The following is a 15,028-nucleotide window of genomic DNA, read 5'->3' as shown; positions in this document are numbered from 1 at the left end:
CATACATGTCTCTTCTTTCTACAAATGAAGGCAGATTAGACTTTTTTAAGCACCAGAAAAAAGGTGTCACTAGAAAGAGACTATAAGAGACTTTAAAGCAGGCAGTAGAGGAAGATAGAGAGGGATGATGACATACGTTTTACTGTGTCTGCTTTAGAGACAGGCAGTTATGTTGTGCCAGGTACCGGAAAAGTGTGTTGTCCAGGTGAGGTGCTGAAATCAAAGGTTAAGCTTTATGTATCGGGAAGAACAAAAACGCCAGTGGAACTCACGACAACCTTGTTATTTTCTGCACACTGTCCTACACTGACAAAGTCAACCACACCTTGAAGGGTAAGTTTTCCAGTGACAATAGCTGACACTCAATTACATGCTTCACTATCAAGATAAAGCATGCTCATCTTGTCCCTGTTCTCTCTAAAAAACACAGTTCTGCAATTTGAAGATTACAGTCTTGAAATGACTTTGATATTTATCTGTGGGAAGGATGTGGGACTTTAATTCTAAAGAAAATACGACTGTTGGGATACCAGAATATTAAACTTTGATACAATACTAGGATAAATAAAAAAAAAATGTGACCTCTTTTGATACCAGAGCAAGAAGGTGGGTCCCATGCACGCAAAGTTTGATACAACTGAATGCAGATATTGTATCATATGGAAAAAAGTATGAAAGATTTGATACTTTTGACATCCTTTAAATAAAAACAAAAAAAAACAACCACTTCAAACTCAAACTGAAAAAGACATTGGAAAAAAACAGACTGACAGGTGACATGGCCTTCAGTTAATACATCAGACGGCCTCCAATCTGTGCGCATTCATGCACCGGTCTGTCAGCTTTTTGACGAGCAGAAACAAAAATGTATAATCGTCATCATCCACCAATGAGATGTGTATTCTTTAAAAGCAGAGGGAAAGAGCAAGAACAGTCAGAACAGCCGCAAATACACAAACAACAAGGTGCTATATTTGCATTTGGTGTGACATTTCTCTGCCAATGCTGCCCATCTGTTCTCTCCCAGCAAACAAAATGGATGTCATCATCTCCAACGAGACTTGGTTAATCACAGAAATGTGCTTGGCTTACCAAGTGATGTAATCCGATTCACACAGCAAAGAAACAAATATTGAAATCTGTTCTGTTAGGTAACATGGACAGTGCTGAAGAGACAAAATAGATGACATATGGTTTTCTCAAGAAGCCCAAGCGGCTTTGGGCATCGCAACAAGCAGTCCCTGTCCTTAAATGTCCCAGCATAACATCACTTGCATGAATTATTGTCATCGGGCATTTACAAGGCCCATCTTAAACCTCTTGTGCCTTTCCCATCATTGTTATCAAAAATGTTAACTGAATGCCGTCAATGCCATCAGAGTTCCTACAGCATTCATACATTCCCAGCTCAGTCATTATGAGTCCTTTGATACACGGACTCTTTGAGAATGTGAAGGACAAAGCGACAGTGTTAGCAGGCTGGATTCTAACAGGGGCCTGGGTCACTGAGAGAGCGGACCATTTCACACCCGTCAGATCTCATTCCCACCCAGCCTGGGCACACTGAAAGACACCCATCAGGGGACCAGCCTTTGCCCTACGGCCTGTCTGGCCACTACAACCCCTCTACCAACAGATTCTCTGTGGATGTGTGTATATATATACCCCCCTCCACTCCCTCTCCTCTGCATTTCTTCTTCCTTATCCTTCCACAACCCCTGAGGTCAGCTTCGTCTCTGACCTGACCTGCATTCTAAGAAGAACTCTTTTGACATATCTGCCCACGACTGAGATTCAGAACCATAAAGGCATAACCAATGTGAATGCTTTCCATTGCAACCCCAGCTGATTCTCTGTCAGAGGTTCTCACCGAAAAAAGAAAAGGCCCCCAAGTGGTAAGAATAGAGAAATCTGATTTGTCCACCCGAGCAGCCGCAGCTTGTCTGGACGCCTCCCTGAATGCAAGTCAGCTTCCAGGGTTTTGTTAAATGAGCGGTTGCTTAAGTCTCCACCCGGGTGGTGGTGGCAAGTCAAAGTTAGGAGGTAAGCGAGGAAGGTGGCAGCAGGGTTAGCAGAGAAGCAGAGAGTCCAATTATCCATCTCAAAAGCTAAACATGAAAACAAAATCCACTCGTTTGTTTTAAATACAGTAATCTTTAGCCAACACAAGGTTTGTGGCATGGACACAAAGCAGAAAGAGCTCTTAAGCACTTGAGTTTGCATTATAGGGACAGAAAGAAGAAAACGCACACACACACTGGCAACCCACGCAGTCATTCTACCGCTCGCTTAATGACACCTCTGACTCTACAATGTATTCTAGTCATGCCCTTCGTCGTCTTCCCATAGCCTCGGAGACACAAACACACGCACACACTGTTAGACAGACAGCTCTCCTTGTCACCTTACGTGTTTTAACACCACAATATCAGCCAGGCTGCTGGGAGGAGAGGTGGTGGGGGTGGAGGTTGGTGGGGGGCTGCTTTTGTCAGCTCTCCCACTGCTCCATTACCGAGCCCTATTCAGCCGCAGGCCCCCCAAAAATCGGTCCTAATGACTCTGAGCTGTATTCTTACAATACAAAACAGGCTTTGTATACATTGTGCCTGGGAGAGTAATGTGATATTGTGAGGTATCAAGTCCATTTCCAAGTCTTTTATTAACGCAGCAGTGTTCATATAGATGGTAGGATATAGAAAGTGTGTGTGTGTGTTTGCGTGTGTTTGTGTGGTGTTGGGTGGGGGGTCTCCTCCCATCAGACAGCAGGGTTTGGAAGGGAAGAGGGGAAGGAATTGCTCCGAGATGACATCAGACCCACAGGCACAGTGGAGGCTGTGGCTGCAGAAACCTCAGCAGGAGGGTCTGGGTTGTGTGTTTGGCTCATGCTGAATGGCTGCAGCACTGAGGCCTTCCTCCTCTCTTTGAGTTCCTGCACATTAATGGACCTGACTGTCTGCATGGAGGTACAGCAGGACCAGCTTTTACGCTAGGACTGCTTCCCTGGCTTACTTCCTGCAAGCCCTTTCTTCTTGTGGCTCTACTTCTCTACTCTCTGAATAAATAAAAACGGGTTAGGATGGACAAACCACTGATGAACACTGCACCGTTGGCAATGCTGCCAGAATATCGCTACCACAGCTTTTCTTGGCAGTGCAGACTGGCATTGTTGTGGAGGTCATGAGAAGAGCCACACATCGGCAAATGATGGCCCCAGACAAGTTCCTTAACAACACGTAAAAATGTGGGGGTTTCGACTTTAAAAAACAAAACCCTTGATAAAGAGACCTGGATCACTGTTATTAAAGGATACATTCACCCGAAAATTACAATTTATTCATAATCTACTCAACCCCATGCTGATGGAAAGTCAGCTGAGGTACTGTGGTCCACAAAACATTCCTGGAGCGGCAAAACAGCATTTCAGCATTCTCCTACACAACTGAAGTAGACAAGGACTCATTCTTAAATGTAAAAAAACAACTAAAAGAAAAATATAAAAGGGCCCCATGTAGCTCGCCCGGCATAACCGAAGTCTCCAAAAGCCCTGAGAGCTCAAACTGATTTTAAATGACATTCCCTCGACACACGGTCAGGTCATCTCCACTGTTAGTACCTCTTTCACCCCCTCTGCCAACATCAACTTTATACTTGTCTGTATCATTTAATTCATCAACTTTATACTTGTCTGTATCATTTAATTCACAATTCAGTTAGTCCTTAAATGACGTCCCGGCTGCTCTCAGTGCTGACTCGTTAAATGGCATTTTAATTTCTTCCATTAGTTAGACATCAACTGACATTTCAGCTGCTTTCACTTCTCACTAATCAGCTAATAGGTGTCCTGCTTTCAGTTCCTCAGCCATTAGTGCGTACACAGTTTGCATACACACTCATGATTCGACTACAAGCAACTACAACTTGCTTGTACAACAACTGCCTCAGGTTTTTAGGTAGCCTTCGCGAGCTCGACAGATTCGTCCAGTTCCCAGGCTTTTAAGGTCAAACGCAGAACAAGTGATGCGAACGTGTTTCTGTTCAACTCACCAGAAACTTGTGTTTTTCAAAAATATATAGCTCGATTCACACTCTTAACAAAGACTACAAATGACTCCAATTATTTTCCATGTTCACACTGCCACTTCAAACCCTTTCAGTTGTTAAACTTCATTACAATAATTAACTTGCAAACAAATACTATTGTAAGACACTGTAAGCCATTAGCACATTAAATTGAATAACGAAACTGTCTGCATGTGAACACTTTCGCACTCTCCGTGAGTCCCTCTTTTATTCTTTTTCCATCCGGCCTGCATTGACTTCCACCAGGTGTTGTCCATCGTTCATCCAGATGAAGACACCATCAGACCTCTGGCACCCTTTTTCAAAACAGAGTTTCCTTCTGTTACTGAGAACTGGATAATAACATGGAACTTGTTTAACCTACTTCAGTAAAAAGTTCAGTGTTTGATTTGTGTTCTGTCTCTGCTCACTTGAAAGGCAACCCTGACCATGCTGACCCCCCGCCCCCCAAAGCCTGTAATCTTAAGCCGACATCCGTCACTGTGACCCCTGACCCTGCCTTTCACCGCAAATCATGTGACCAACGTAACATTTCAAAGCGGTCTGCTGCTAATATTCTCCTCCTGTACTTTTGCTGTCTAGTTAAATGAACAGTCAACCTGTCGCCAGTTATTTTAAAAGAGTGCTTCTGAGAGCAGATTCGATGGAAGGACATGCATCTTATAATGGAGCAGGAAAGACGACCTTGTCTTATTTCTGGAGGGTCTAATGACATTCTTCGCGGTGCCAAAATGTGAAGTGCTCTTTCCATCTCTGGCACCTAATTAGGACGATGACTCAGAAGAAGTCCCTTAAGTTTTAAAGACCAAAAAAGTGACCAAAAAAAAAAAACTGTATAGTTCATGGCTCAGAGTTTCTTCACAAGTTATTTTAGTAAGAGAATGTAATTTCTGTTTCTGGGGGAAAAAAAGATTATCCAAGCAATCATTCAAATTCCCAATACCATTTCAAAACAGCATCTCTACACTAATGGACTCCAAATCCCAACCTTAAAAAAAGTGGAGAAATGTATCAGTCTTTATCTGAGAGGGAACTACAGAGGATCCACACAGATACAAAAACAGCCACACACATCACACTTATCAGGTGAATATGGGAGGAATGTCGGCTCAGTTGGGTTGCCCTGGTGTGGGATTAGGGTGTGTGGATGTGTGTGTGTGTGTGTGTGTCAGAGGGTGAACCAAGGGAAGCCTGCGCCTCTCCCCGCACCAGAGAATGAAGCCAGTCATGGCTCAGGGTGGAACGTTATCATACTGGCCCATGCAAATAACACAACAATGGAGTGCAGCAGAGTTCAGCCCTGTAGCCTCTTGTGAGTCAATGTGGCTGATAAGGTGCCTCCCCGTGGACTGTGGCTTTCCAGTCACTGAAAACCTATTGTGTCAAGGTGAAAGGACTAATAAGAGGGACTGCAAACACTAATGAGTTTTCATTCGAGCATGATCAGGTGTGTTTACATTTCGTTAATAAAGCAGTCAAGATTTTAATTAGGTTTGATCAACAACTGGTTAATTGCTGTGGGAGGGTATTTCTGATCAACACTATGTTGTAGCATGCAAACATGAAATTGAATTTATGACTATAATTATGACATGTTATGATTAATGTCTGAATACCACAGCTGCGTTTCATATTATTCTCACTTTACACTGCCAATTTTTGTTTCCTCATCAAATTAACTCACGGTGACACATCAGAAGTCGTTGCACAGTTACTCTAAGCAGATGTTTATGAATTCCTTCACCTCATTTCAAATAAAATATGCACTTTAAATGAAATTCTTCATATAACACTTCATACATCAGCTTGTTGCATCTGCCTTTTGGGGTTTATTTTTCAGTCAAAATTAGCTTGGCTCGCATTCCTTGCAAGCAGATTAATTTCAATAAAATAACATTATTGTAAAAATGACAAGAAGGTCACACTAGAAACTTCTTAGTGAAAAACAGGGCTTGAATTTACTGAGAAGGATACAGCTGACCTTTCACTACCGTTAGCGTTCACAAAATTCACAGGTACTGTTTCATTTCAAACACTACAGGGAGCTCATCACATACAGGGGAAAGTCATCCTGCTTGCCTAAATGACTGCATCTAAAAATCCCAAATGTAGCAGGACTGAAAGCGCGCATCTGTGCATTTCCAAAGATGATTTAATTCGCTCTTCCCTGTATTTCGTCCTCTACATTAACTACTGGCATCTTTGACTTTTCACACATTAATGAATGAATGCAAGATAAAGTGTAATAATAGTGAAATAACATGACGAGCCACTCAGGAGTGGGGATATTAAGCAAATTGATACTCACCAGTCAAAGAAGCGGAGCTCAAAGGTCCATTTACAGACACGCACGCATTGCTGAAAATTGAGCATCTAATCTATTTTAAAGGCTGCTCACACTCTTTATCCAATCAACGCCCTCGACTCTCTCCCAGCATATCTGCACTGACTCTCTTGACCACCTGCTTCAACTCCATGCTCGAGAGTCTGACTCTTTTTTTATCCTGCTGCTTTTTGTGTCCCCTGTTCCCTCCTCTCTTATTGAGCCCACCTCCTTCCCTCCCATTATTCGCCCTCCCTCCTTCCCTCCCTCTCCTCTGTGCCTCAGCCTGTAAGGTGGGAATTGGGAAAATCCCAAAGCACTTGAGGAATCTTGTCGCTTTCTGTCTGAAAAAAAAAAGTCTATTTTCTGTTTTGCCCTCACGGTCTTTAAGAAAACATGCAGCTTAGAGCTAAACCTTGACCTGAAATATGGTGCAGAGTCATTCTCACCTGTGTTGGACGCTACGAGCACCACAGGCAGTTAGGAAACAAAGAATGAATTGATATCATCTAACAACCTCACGCTGAGGCCACTCCCCCATCCTTTCTCTCTCACTATCTATAACCACTCCCTAAAAGTTCTGTATTATACCCCCGACCCAGGATCATGTTCTGCTGCCTATCAGGGCAGAGGCAGCTCTCTCCCATCCTCTCTCATTACCTCCCTTCTTCTTGGAGCCCAGCCTCAGTTAAGCTCATACTCCTGCATGACCGCTTGTCCATGGACCGCTCCAACCCTTTTCTTGGTTCACTAGCTCAGCCAGCAGTAAGCCTATTTGAGTAGACACATACATGCACACACGCACAGACAATGGCTCTCTCTCGCGTGCACACACACATGCACACAGACACACTATCACTCCCCCCCCCCCCCCCGGCTGCCATGTCTGTACCCCACGCCTGGAGGCCAAGACCAACCCTCTATAGAAAAAGCTTTTAATTAGATAACAGTGAGAGGAAAGAAAGAAAAAAAAGTGGAGCAGAGGGAGATCTAAAATGGGGAGGGTGGTTAGTGGTGGGTGTTGAGTAATGTCATTAGACTACGGCAGGCTTTAAGGAATCTCCATTTCTGGAGCCCAGAGACAAATCAATAAGAAGAGAGGGAGCGGGGAATGGCTGCTGGCAGCACTTCCCCTCTGCAACAGGAGCGGCTTGCCTGGAATTAAGAGAATTCTGAAAATCCCATTTTGGTGAAAGGCCGGGACTCACTCACTTAGCTTGGACCTCTGTGTCTGGACCTACTGAACGTCTCAATTTGATTCTCTGTTTTATAAATCTGGAACATAACAAGCTTGCATAAAACCATCAATGCCTCTCCTTTAAAATAGTTGACAAGTTTTTCTTTTTTCCCCCCATTGGTGTGAAACTAGCCACCCCAAGTACAAATAGGCATGTCTCAAACACACACCCTCCTAGGAGCCTAATGGTTAACTAGGAATGGAAACACCCAAAAAAAAAAAAAAAAGGTTTTTATTGTGTCAGTCCAGGAGAACCGTATGGAAATATGGATAATGAGGTATAGAGTGAAGAAAACAGAGGCTCCAGCCAAACATCCCCCCCCCCCCACAAAAAAAAACCCTCAAGTTCCACACATACCAGACATTTACTTTCCCCAACCAGCTGACAGCTCTCTCTACAAATGGCTGCATTGCTACATGTACTGGTACTGCACATCTTCAACCATTTTAATGTGCTGCAGTGATGTTTCTATTGTTTACATAGGGTGTGTGCTTGACTACAGCCTTGGCTAAAGATGCAGCAGCACTTTGGGCAGACTGAGAAGGTTTTAATTCCATGGTAGCCTTTTCCACAAACCGGTCTTCTCCAGCGCTGGCCAAACCCAACATGACCATAATAAGCCACGACACACTGCTTGCTGCTTTGATAAACCAAGGAAACCAAAACAGTGTGTCAGGAATAGGACTCAGGGGCCACTACTCTTGGCAGAGCAGCAGGGTCCCAATAAAGCCTAAATGTCACCCACATTATACGCAGCACGAAGGGTGGGAAGGATCAATCACTCATTGTGTGCTTCCAGGGCAAATTAACCTTTAAGTAAATACGTGACGTTGATGCTTAAACACAGAGCTTCTATACATACCGAATAGCCCTCAGGATTAGCACCACTTGACAAGACTATCTAAGAGAACCAGACAACATTCTCCAGAAGTTATCTATACCAGGACATAACATAGATGGTACAAGACACTTCTATATAGTCCCCCAAGGCTCCCGGCAGCATTTAGTTATACAAGGCCATCTGTTGCACACTGCCACAGAACTGTCACAGCTGCCACGGTATCATAAATAATGAAAATGCAATTATGAATCGATCCATAAAGCTGCACCAAGAGAGGCGCACACGATGTTACATTCCCTTTAAGATCAATCATGCTTTGCACACACATGTATGCTCCTACGCCTGAGGAGAGGACTCAAGGCAACAACTTGAGTTTGGAGGGTTTTTCCTACATACCAACACATTTGACACCAAATAATGTAGCTTCCACTGTGTATAGGCGCATTACCAGCTGGCATTATCACACGCTTTATCAATTTTCAACAAATAATTGACAAATAATTCTACCATGTATAATGTTGTCAAAATGTCTTACCAAGGACAATGACTGTAACATTATATTTACCGTGCAAATGGCCTTTTCCCTGAACAAATGTAATTTCTCTCTTTCTCCACTTTCAATGTAACAAGTTTACTTCAGGGGGCTTTCACATAGAACTGAGATGGAAAAACTGCCAGATAAAACCAGGACAACACACCATGTTGAAAAATGGTGGGGGCTTTCTTTTCATTAACAGTTGGGTTTTTTGTTTTGTTTTTTTGCGCTCGTTTTACATCGGCATCTTAATAACAAACTCCTGCACGAATGACTCACTTCATCCATCACATCATTTTGCTTTACTTCCACCTATCCATTAGCTAAAAGCTGGACACGTAACATCAGGGAGCAGCACTGCTTTCAGGAGAGTATTACACACTGGCTGAAGAGGAGCTTCGCTGTCAGACATGATGTTAAGCCGTTGAGTAAAGAGGTGTCCTTACAGGAACATGCATGGGCTGCTGTGTGACAAAAATGAAAAGCACTCATGGGATTCAGACAGAGATGCCCTCAAATAACCAGTGGGTAACACGATCAATTACCTGAAGATGCTTTTAGAGGCATTCGGAGGAACTCTCACTCTGGAGTTCTTCCCAGCTGCTAACAGGAAGAAGAAAAGGACCAGAGTCATGAGGAGATGTTATTTTAAGAACATTGAAGCTGTCCTATCTGTCCTAACAACCCGCCAGTGACATATCTTTAATGAAAAAAATGAAGTCTATTTTGAACATTTAAATTAACTGTCATATTACACATATTTGCACTGTTAATGTGCTAGTTACAGCCAAAGGGCTCATTTTCAACTGTTGGTACAATGTTTTCACAACACAGAGAATCCCTGACATACTCAACCTTTTGCACTTGGTGCACACTAGCCAAAATACCTTTGTCCTGATGGATGACAATTTATTCTGGCCTTGTACTTATCAGACACGGATTTGTGCCACTGGGATGATATGTTAAAAATGAGTCACGTTGCCTTGAGTGGTACTCAATGCTGCAATGCGCTGTCTGAGTTATTGACTATAGCATACAAACAATGCTGATGCCGAAACAATACATTGTTTAGCCCTAATTAGAAGACATGTAACCGGGTCTCAATTACACTGTGAGGTTCTTTTTTGGCAGCAGGTTACTCAATGTTCATTCTTACACTGCATTACAATCGGGTGTCTGCACGCGCAGTCCAGTTCCACACATCTTCCCCCTCCAACAACAAGAAAAAGAGCTCCTTTGTTTGTTGTGTTTGGCTGAACAACAAAGAAAAGTCAAAAACAGAGGACAGCGTGTGCAACAGCTGAACGAGAATAGGGTGGAAGACGGGGTATACAGTACACGAAATAAGCTACCAGTTTTCTTTTTCTAGCTCATCTGGTGTGTAGAGTCTGACGCGGCACCGGGGGCACTCATGCTGCACATGCAGATGAATTAGCCTTTCCAGTGTTCGTGCAGTTCCTTAAAATAAAGGCAGGTCAGCAAACTTTAAAAATACTTAAAGCGTGGTATAGAAGCACTGGGCAACTGAAAAGGAAGTTGAGGGCTGAGAGACATTACAGAAAGAGGAAACAGTGCCAGGGAGGCCATTCCAGCTGTTTTTCAAGAAACTAGAAACACCAAGGTCATGAACCTTCCAGCTGCTTGGATACAGTTAATACAGCAGTGCATAGAGGACTGACAGACATAAGGACATCAACAGGTCCATCTCCCTTTTCCAGCTGTTGTCAGAGCAGGAGTGGCCCCGAGGCACAATGATTAACGCCTCAGTCAAACGCTACACAAACCAGATGGTGAGGATGGAGGACGGGGCAAAGCCCTCTCTCTCTCTAACTAGTAGCATACACAGGAAGGCTTGAAACCACACACACACACACACACACACACACACACACACACACACACACACACACACACACACACACACACACACACACACACACACACACACACACACACACACACACACCATGACCCACCACATATGCTTAACCTTGTGCGCACACACACACACACTTAAATCATTTTTAATAAACAGTCTCCCCACAGTCACAAAGTGCTCTTCAGTGGAGTTATAATCATATTTAAGTTAGCCTTTCCTTTAAAAAGGATAAAAACAGCAGCGTAAAACACAATTACACAATGGGAGGGCTTTTACGACATTACTATGTTTATGTGCCCAACCCATAACTGCAGACTAAAAGGCGGAAGGCTACTCTGGGCCTCGCGGGAAAATAAGAAATGTCAATCATCAGCACTACCGGACGAAAAGCTTGCGAAACAAAGAAACATGTAATCAAAACAAATTGTTCCTTTCCAGCATTCTAATCATGTCCTCTAAACACTGAGATATCCAACTAGCAAACCAAGTTTCGGGCGTTGTTTACCGTCAACTAAGTGTGTAACGGCAACTCCATTAACTTCATTAACACTTCAGTCCTTGTGAATCTGTGTCTTTGCGTGGGGATAACCAAACACATATGTGCATGAGCGGCCACGTTTTAACACATACTGTATGTGTGCTGTACGGACCTTCGGGACCCATAATGGTTGATCCCCCTAAGCCTGCTATACGAAACATTTCTGACAAAACACTGAACTAGCAGGAGCGGGCATCAAAGCACTCACACACACATTGACTCAAATCATAAGCTTGATCCTTTCACAAGGCATGGAGCATCTCACATATCAAAGGACTCCCTCAAACACTCAATAGCATCCCTTTCAGCTTACTACATGAAAGAGAACACTGTGGTGTCTCATAATATGCCGTTTTCCCCATTCATATAGGCGAACTTCAAAGAAGGCTAAATCAAGCTGGAAACATTTCGCTGTCCTGTTGGCCGATATGTCCTGGTAAATTCAGGAGAATTATCAGGAGGTGACGGGGTCGTTCATAATTCAGCACGCTAAGGGCCTTACCAGGTTTGCTCTTTCTAGACTTTCAGACACTCTCTGGGGCGTCTCGGCCTCGCAGTGTGAGTCAAAGAGGAGAGGGTGTGAATATGTATTGCAAACATCTGGCCAAGTCCTTATCACCATGGGAAAATGTCTAAGGAGAAGCCCGTCTTATCCTAGCTCCAGGCCCCGTACTTGTCTCATCTGGACTTCAACTGTGGTTTAGCAGCCATGTCAAACTCTCAAAGTAGTGCTTCTCATTTAGGGGGAATTTTGGAAAAAGCGATGGGCTCGATTGCCGTCTGTCCCCCGCCTTCTCGTGAGAGCCGGACCTGAGGCTGTTCTGCCTTCAATGCCACGCAGTCCCCCCTCCACACTTGAACCATGTGGGCAGAAATAACTTAAGTCAGCAAATTGAATCAGGCTAGCAGACAGGGCGTGAGAGTGGAACAACGCAAGCCGACTCAGACTGTCACTTACTCTCGCCAATAAAGAAGTGCAGTGCTGCCACGTTAGCTACAAGTAATTTGGTTTTTGGCCAAAGCACTCAGGTTGAATTGACAAGGGAGGATTCAGGTTTACATTAAACAACGCTTCCAGGGTTTCCCATATGTTCATTTATTTATTCATATAGATTTTTTAATTTCTGGAACTGCACATTTACTTGAGCAGACTGCTCAGGTGTATTAATGGCTGCTTAAGTATATTTGGCGAAGCATCTTAGCAGTACTTTTTTTAACCCCATTCATGTCAGAGAACGACGCCATCCGTGCTCAACAAAGCGACAATTTCCCCTCGCTCTACCCCTCCAGACAAGGGAACACAAAGTGTCCTTCCATCATTTATTCTTGTGCTTCACACTGACAGGAGAAAGATGGACATCAGTAGACGGTTGCCTTTGCCAACAAAACCAAGTAAAAGCCACTTATATGTTCCCACAATTTACTTAATGATTCCGTTTTTAGAAACGGCTGGCCGGTTGGCATCCTCTACCCATTGTGTTACAGTGCATTTAAGTTTGAATGACAAAAATACAGAGCAGGAAATTCGGATTAAAGAGAAAAGCAGTTGGCCAAGCAAGCCACTGGAGAACTGAACCGGTGCCAACACACCCACAGTCTCTGGCACGGAGCAATTTCATGCCAAAGTGAAAAGAAGACAGGGAATATTCACGTCTTTAATCAGACCAGGCATTCAAAGAACACAGACAACCTAGAGATGCCCGAGTTGAACATGCCCTCAGCCTCTCACACCAATTAAAGTTAGTGATGATCCCGGGAGTGGTCCAGAGGACTGTGATCCTGACAGAAGCTCAGCCATGCACATCATACTGTAAGAGGACTTCACTTTCATGACGCCAGTGGGAGAGAGGTGTTAGTACGTGGTGAAATATCTGAGACCCGGTTTTAAATATGGAACGAGTGCTGAATGAACTCAAGGTGGAACAAGTGTCTTAACTGAAGTTTCAGTCGCATTCCTCTTGAATCAAAATCAGACATACATACGGATACCATTTTTCCTTTCCGATACAGACTGTGATACCCAGAACTTTGTGTATTGGTACCTATACTACTGCATTAAAAATATATCTATATGAACAATATCATTATACTGTAACAGCTATATTCTACCAGCCCTGTATGGATGTTGTTCTATGGACGTGCTTAAAGTTACACAAGTCTCTTACCATTTATGGATACTTGCTACTTGCGCAGTAATACATCTGGTAAGATGTACACAGGTGTACAGGATGCTACTAAAAAGGCACATTTACGCCCCTTTACGTATGAAAATAGATGCGTTTCAAACAATATAACCATCACTGCCCACATACCTCCACGTGCCCTTCAAGTTTGCATGGACGTTACAACCACTAGAGGGCGCCACTCAGAGTCAAAAAAGCGGACAAAGAAAGGCTCCACCAGTATCCGTGCCATAAGTTAAGTATAAATTAGTCTTTACAAGTAGAAGGGTTGAGGTGCAAATAATAAAACTATGTGGTATTGGATCAGCGCATGGACTCGTACTCATCAAGACAGATTCAGGCATATCACAACACTTATCAAAATCCTCCTTGTCATAACATAAAAAGGCAACTGGCTGTTAGGACTTCCAGCAACAACTGTGAGAAAGTGGCCATATTGTCAAAAACAAAGAAAATGCTGAATGATAACAATGTCACAGAGGTGACATTCCTTGGTGGTAGGGTAGCTGACATCTTTTCTTTGAGCTTTGGCCCATTAGGGGAGCCTGTAAGCGCTCTTTCTCTCCAGCCCAGCTGGCTGCGGAGCACCATTACAGGGAAACTGTTTGGACTTTGACCTCGCAGCCTGCAGAGAGCTGGGAAAAACTTTTGCGCTCCTCTGCCTCCCATCAATGAGAGATCCAGGAAACAGACAGGTTGCTTAATATTCAGCCACGTCCACCCTGCTGTTAGTGAGTTATGGTGGGCTTAATAACGTTCATTCCAGCACTTGCAAGATTTTCCCAGTCTGTGAGCAGCAGGTGTTGTGTTGCGTTTGATTGGTGGTCGTTGTCCTCCAGGGAAAAACATACAGCACAAATACAAAAATGTACCCGTCAACTTTCTTTTACCATTGCCATTTATCCCCCCCCTCCTGTTTCAACAAATGAGCTCACTGTTTTTACAATGATTAGCCCTTGAGGGACACACTCACTTCAGCAGTAATTGTACAAGACCCGAATGCTTTGAATGTTTGCCTAAAGATAACAGAATACACCATGCAGATCTGAGAAATGAACTCCTACTAAATCAGTTCATGCAGAGACAAAGGAAACAGAGGCAGCAGCATGGTTTCTGTCAACATGAAGGCGACAGCTCAAATTACATAAAACCCCAAGGCAATTGGTCCAACTTAAGTGCAGACAAGGTTTCATCTCATTTCCTGCAGACAGAAAATCAAAAAGGCAAATATTGCGTTTTGTAATGCATAAAATTGAGGATAAATCTCCTGTGACATGCTCATAAAAACTGTAGAAAAAACACAGTTTAGGCCGCGAAAGTGCCACAACTTGAGTAATCCCACTAAACTATAACATCAAAGTTCAGACCTGAAGGCAACGTAAAGAAACGGGATTGTCATGAGAGCCATGAT

At 43.5% G+C, this 15,028-nt stretch overlaps 1 protein-coding gene across 2 annotated transcripts in view; it reads right to left on the bottom strand.

Moving 5' to 3' along the window:
* LOC115586406 (solute carrier family 45 member 3) overlaps positions 1-15,028 on the bottom strand; it is a 31,185-nt gene that overhangs the window by 13,437 nt on the left and 2,720 nt on the right. The window contains exon 1 of one of the 2 annotated variants that reach the window (XM_030425430.1): positions 6,389-6,600. The exons of the other annotated variant lie outside the window; for it this stretch is intronic. The gene's annotated coding sequence lies outside the window, so the exon portion shown is untranslated. Of the gene's footprint in view, positions 1-6,388; positions 6,601-15,028 lie in introns of those variants that run through there. 2 annotated transcript variants of the gene reach the window in all.

Source organism: Sparus aurata, chromosome 8 (genome assembly GCF_900880675.1).
Source record: "Sparus aurata chromosome 8, fSpaAur1.1, whole genome shotgun sequence".
Lineage (NCBI taxonomy): Eukaryota > Metazoa > Chordata > Actinopteri > Spariformes > Sparidae > Sparus > Sparus aurata.
The sequence above is the reverse complement of the archived record's forward strand: the minus strand, read 5'-3'. Positions and strand labels throughout refer to the sequence as shown.